We start from the raw sequence: 6244 nt of genomic DNA, 5'->3' as shown, positions 1-6244 counted from the left end.
CAAGCCCTATAGCAAAAACAAAAACAAAAAATGAAAAAGAAAAACTTATTTGTCTGATACTAATTTAGTGCCATATTTTTTTTAAAGAGTTGTATTTGCTTGATATAGCCTTTCTATCATTTTATAGCCTACTTTTCTGTTTTCTTATACTTTCATAAGTGTATCTCTTTTGAAAAGCAAGTGGTTGGGTTTTTGAGATATTTCTCAACTAGTAAATTTAAATTATTTATGCTTTTTGTTACTATTATTATATCTGGAATTATTTCTACTTTTAAAGGCTCACTCTGCAACTGGGAAGAATGGTAAAATAACTCTGGTTTCAAATAAATAGCAACTCACTGCTTCTGCTTCAAGTTTAAAAGTTCTTCCCAGGACCAGTAGTTGGCGTAATGGTTATGTCACTGAACTCCCATGTAGTTGACTACAGTTCGAGTCCCAGACCCGGTGGCTTAAACTCATGCCAGGCATGTGTGCATGCGAGCCCAAGATCCTGGGATGAGAATAGAGGAGAAGGAATTGAGACATGGCCATCTCCCCTGGGGGGGGAGGGGTGATTTATCGTTTCTGTCTCTCTGTCTCTTTCTGTCTTTCTGGTGAGCACATGCACCCTATTTGCAAAAAAATACCTGTCCAAAAAAAAAGTTCTTTCCATTTTCTGACCAAAACAAAAGCAATAATAGACACGATACCCAATCTCTAGTCAGCCCAAAGCACAGCAGTTGAATGCAGAACATAGAGACCCAGATCCCAGCCAGAGGTTTGAAAAACACACCAACGCTTGTGCATATGTATTTGCTCCAAATCCTGACAAGGCAGAGAAATGGAGGGAAAAAAAGTGCAGCATGACCCAGTTTCACTGGGGGATGTTTCCTCTTTCTCTTTCCTTATCTCTCTCTTTGGCTAGCAGATGCACCATCTGGCAATTAAAGAAAAAAAAAAATCCTCATTTTCTGGGCCAACCCATAGCACAGTAGTTAAATGCTGTGTGGAGGAAGCCAGATTTCATATGTTGGACCTTTTTTCGAATCCCAGCCCATCACCTTGAAAAATATATGTGCACACATATGCCCAAGATCCTGAGGAAAGGGGATTGTGGCATGATCAAGGCCCTCTGGAGGATTTTCTCTCTCTGTAGCTTACTGGTGCCCTCTTCCATTACCATTTCTTTAACTGAAAAATGTAAAAACCTCCTTCTCCTGAGATAGTTTAGGAAAGGGAAAAATAAATTAAGGGAAATATGACTGGTATAAGAGGTATCTATCTGTAATTATTTTTATTAAAAAGTAAATTGGGATTCTTGGCTTTTTTTCCCCTAAACTTCAATGGAACATAACACAATCTATTATGTAAGTCTCTGTAATTCAAGTTACCTAGCGAGTTTAATTTCTTGTGTAATTAACATTGCCTATTGAAAGTGTCTCTAATTTATTAGAACAGGAACCTTGTAGGGTAGATAATTGTATGTTGTTGGTAATGACTAAATGTAAACCCTTAAAAATAAATTGTTTTTGAGATAACACATTTAAATCAAGTTAATGTGTGTTTAAGAACTGAGAGTGGGGAGTGGACACTAGGAAATATAAAAGACTAGGGTAAAACATTTGGTTTTATTAAAAACTAATTTTTAAAAGCATTTTTTCTTGTATTATTAGGTTGTCAGAAAAGTCATGACACATTTTTGCAGAAAAGAAATCGGGGCTGGCAGGTGACGTGGTGGTCAAGATAATGGACTTTGATGACTATGGATTGAGTCCCAGACCTGGCAGCTTGTTTTCTCTCTGTCTCTTTCTCTCTATCTCTCCCTGATCAAATGGAATAATAATAATAATAATAAATAAAATAAAATAAGTAATTCTTAAAAAAAGAAAAACATAGAAAAAACATGTCATGACTTTTTAAAAAATTTTATTTATTTATTTTTTTGTAGAGGTTTTTGCTATAGGGTGCGTGCGCTCGCCAGACAGAGAGAGACAGAGAGACAGAAAGCAAGAAATCACCCCCCAGGGGGGATGGCCACGCCGCAATCCCTTCTCCATTCTCCTCTCAGGATCTTGGGCATGCACGCAAATGCGCCCGGCATGAGTTTTCAGTCACCGGGTCTGGGACTCGAACCACGGTCGACTACGTGGGAATCCAGCAACATAGCCATTACACTAACTGCTGGTCCCTGTCATGACTTTTCTGACAACCTATTATATTGTAGAAAAACTCCTGAAAGATAAACGTTCTTTAAAGTTACTGTGAGAGTCTCAAGTAAAGATAAATTTTAATGTATTCTATATACACTGTTGTCCAAATAATGAAAATTGATCACTGAAAACAGATTATCGTATAGTCCATTTTGTTCTCTCTGCCAGTGCCACTGCATTAATTGTGGGAACTGTGGAACTTAACCAACGCTTTTTCTGAATTCCAGATAACATTGTCTGTGTTCCTGAAGACTTGACATTTGGACTGGGCGTATATTAAGACAGACCTAATTGTAGAGAATCCAGAATTTGGTGATTAATGCATTCTTTGTAATGGTGACTGCTAGGTAAGAAAGTATGATGTGAACAGCAGAGGAACTAGGATTGGGATGCCCCAAGTTCAGCTCAAGCTCTACCTCTTAGCAGCTAGATAAACCTGGACGTGTCTACTCACTATAGATGCTTTAGTTTTCCCTGAATAGAACACATTACTCTGCCTATCTCATAGGGCAATTGTGTCCTCATGGTTCCTCAAATAAGATAATGTATTTGAAGTCATTGTGGATTGTAACACACTATAAAAATGTTAGCTAAGTTATTTGGGGGCTCTATAGCTAACATTTCCACAGCATGGACGGTATTGCCATCACACGAACTTTTTAGTAATTGTCAATTTATGTAGTGTTTTACCTTTATATAGTCTCAGGAATTAAATACTTGTTCATGTGATGCTACAAATGAAGCATAAATATGTAACAGGGCAGGCATATAAACAACTGCCAATAACAAATGTGTTTTTTTGTTTTGTTTTCTTTTTAAATTATAATTCTATATCTTTTTCACTTTTTAAATTTAATTTTCTTTTATACATTCAATCACATTATTTAGCTTACAAAATGAATATTTCAACAGGTGAACATTTCTCCCTAGTCCAGTTGATAAAACTATAAAATATCTTCAACAGATAATACCACATTTCTTTGTCCCATTAATGCTTTGCCTCCCTATTTTTCTTCTAAATGTCCTTCCTCAGACCCTCCTCTTTCACACACACTATATCTTAAATATCTTTTCAAAACTTTTTAAATTAAAAGTGCAAGGGTTATTGAAATAGCACCTATCTTGAAAAATAAATTTAAAATCATTATTGTGTTTATATACATATAATCAGATTTTGATGTATTATATCACATTCTTTCAGGTACGATTGCTTTAAAAAATAAAACCTGTTTTATCATACAACATGTCTATTTGTCTAAATTTACATCAATATCATTATAGTCTTTATTTCTTTATTTTTTTGAGAGATATTTGCTATAGGGTATGTGTACTCTCCAGAGAGACAGAGGGGGATAGAGAGACAGAAAGTGAGACTCACTCCCCAGGAGGAATGGCCACATCACAATCTCTCCTCCCAGCATCTTGGGAATGCATACACATATACCCAGTGTGAGTTTTAAGCTGGGACACAAATTGCCACCAACCACATGGGAGTCCAGCACCTTAACCACCTACTGCCTCCCCCCCTCCATTGTAGTCTTTATACTCTTCAGGTTTCAAACTTTCAGTTTAAATCAAACTTCTGGGGCATGGTGGTGCCTGCTTTATGGAAAAGATCAAACTTCTGATAGTTGACTGACATATTGCCATTGAATTTAGGTTCTTTTGAAGGAATATATTTTCCTAGTAATAGGAAATATAATATTTCTGTACATGGGTAATAGGTCATCAAGTACAGTGTCTGTATCCTAAATATTTCAGAGTTCAAGTCAGAAATTTTAAATGCCTTGCCTTTTTATTTCTCTCACAGATGTGCCAGAAAGACTTTCAGCTACACAGCCTGATAGGCTTGGGATTGACTCATTCACAATCCTTGGTGTAAATGTGAAGATTGAGAGTTGTGGAAGTCAATAAGGAAATAATAGCAATGAGCCAGGTGACAGATGATGGTAATTAAATTTCCATTAATATAGAACTCAGGAGACAGAATGTACATATATCTTATGTAGAAATAAGTGGTTCTTGGAGACCAGCAGTTAGCGTAATGGCTATGTCGCTGAACTCCCATGTAGCTGACTATGGTTCAAGTCTCAGACTGGTGCCGGGTGTGTGTGCATGTGTGCCCAAGATCCCAAGAGGAGAATGGAGGAGAAGGGATTGCAGTATGGTCATCCTCCCTGGGGGGGGGGGTGATTTCTCACTTTCTGTCTCTCTGTCTCTCTCTGTCTGGTGAGCATACATGCCCTATAGCAAAAACCTCTCAAAAAAATAAATAAATAAGCAGGTAGAGCTCATTCTAGACCTGTTGGCTATTAAAGAAAGAAAGAAAGAAAGAAAGAAAGAGAAAGAAAGAAAGAAAGAAAGAAAGAAAGAAAGCGAGAGAGAGAGGGAGGGAGGGAGGGAGGGAGGAAGGGAGGAAGAAGGAAAGAAAGGAAGAAAGGAAGAAAGGAAGAAAGAAAGAAAGAAGTGGTTCTTGATTGGGGGTAATTTCATCTTCCAGAGGACACTTGGCAATGTATGAAGATAGCCTTAGTAATCATAGCTGGTATTACTAGTGTCTAGTAAGTAGAGGCCAAAGTTACCACTGAACAACCTACAATGCACAGGACAACACCTACTATAAAGAATTGTCCATCATGAAAAGTTAGTAATGGTGAGTTTTAGAAGCCTCAGTGGAGATAGTACCTGAAGCCATCAGAATGAATAACAAACTCTAGAGTGGGTGTGGGGGACTAATCCAGGAAAGCACTCATGTATAAGGACCATGCCCACAAAGAAAGGTCAGAAGGTAAGACTGGGAAAGAGCAATCACAGAAATAGAGAAGACTGGAGAGCAGTATCATGAAAACCAAGTGAGAAAAGAATTTCAGTTTGTAAGTCATCATTAGTATTCAGTGGAGCCAAAAATCAAGTAAGCTGAAGACTGTAGAGTCTAGTGGGTTGGATAGCTGAGTGGTTGTGCTGGATCTCCTCCACTGACTCTCAAGATCTACTCTCTATCTTTCTCCATCTTCATTTGTGCTCAAGTTGACTTACAGATTTTTCTCAGTGTTCCCTTGCCTGTGGGCTTCTAGCTGGGTTTAGACAAAGAAAAACACCGAAAAGAAATGAGAGGGCACAGAAAGGAAGTGCTCCCAAAAGTTAAAGCTCTCATTGGGCAGCTCTTTCCAGTAGCTACAGGTCTTCCTGTTTTCTTGCTCCCTTAATGCCTATGTGTAGGAGACACTTTAATTGTTCCTAACCTTATGGTGCTTTACCATTCCTTGTTAGTTGTCAGCCTGCACCTTTATAGTCTTCTTCCTTAAATTCCCTTCAAAAATGCCTTTTCTCTTTGTGTTCTATTTCCTGCTGGGGACTTGTCTGACACAGAGGTCATCATTGATCTTTATCAGAAACACTTCCAGTGGAATGACTAAGGCAGAAATGTGGAGAGGTGAATGGAAGGAAAGAAAGATTGAGGAGATTAAGGATAAGGGTTATAACTAGTAAGAATTCTAAGGAACCAGAATTCATTAACAAGAGGTGTAGACTTGTGAATAAGAAGCTTATATGGAGGGAAAAGTTAAGACTGTACAATACAAGCAAAAAAGGTGTGAAATTTGAATGTGATATAATCTGATTAAAAGCATGGATGGCAGGATTAACCTTGCTTGCACTGAAATACATCTTTGAAAACAATGAAATGAAAAATAGGTGGGTTAACGGGATAAAGAAATAGGAAAGTTCATGCCTGGTAAACTCAATTTCTCTGCATTGTTAAAGGCAAGGCTATTTGTTGAGTGGGAAAAGAATCTGGGGGCGGGAGACTGAGGAGAATAATAAAGGTTTGGAATCTACTAATAGATGCTGTGGAAAATGGAAAATGGAACTGTTTACTGAACAAGCTATGGATCCTAGTTCAGATCACAGACTGGCTAATCTATTAGGTCATCAGGAAAGTCATGACATATTGTTCTATGCAAAAATGCATCAAAACTTTCCTGACAGCCCAATATTATGAAATATATAGTAAGATAAAATGTCCTTGAGTAGGATTTACCAGCAAATTATTAGGG

The sequence above is a fragment of the Tupaia chinensis genome, unplaced genomic scaffold, assembly GCF_000334495.1.
Source record: "Tupaia chinensis unplaced genomic scaffold, TupChi_1.0 Scaffold139422_1, whole genome shotgun sequence".
In the NCBI taxonomy this organism is placed as follows: Eukaryota; Metazoa; Chordata; class Mammalia; order Scandentia; family Tupaiidae; genus Tupaia; species Tupaia belangeri.
The sequence above is the reverse complement of the archived record's forward strand: the minus strand, read 5'-3'. Positions refer to the sequence as shown.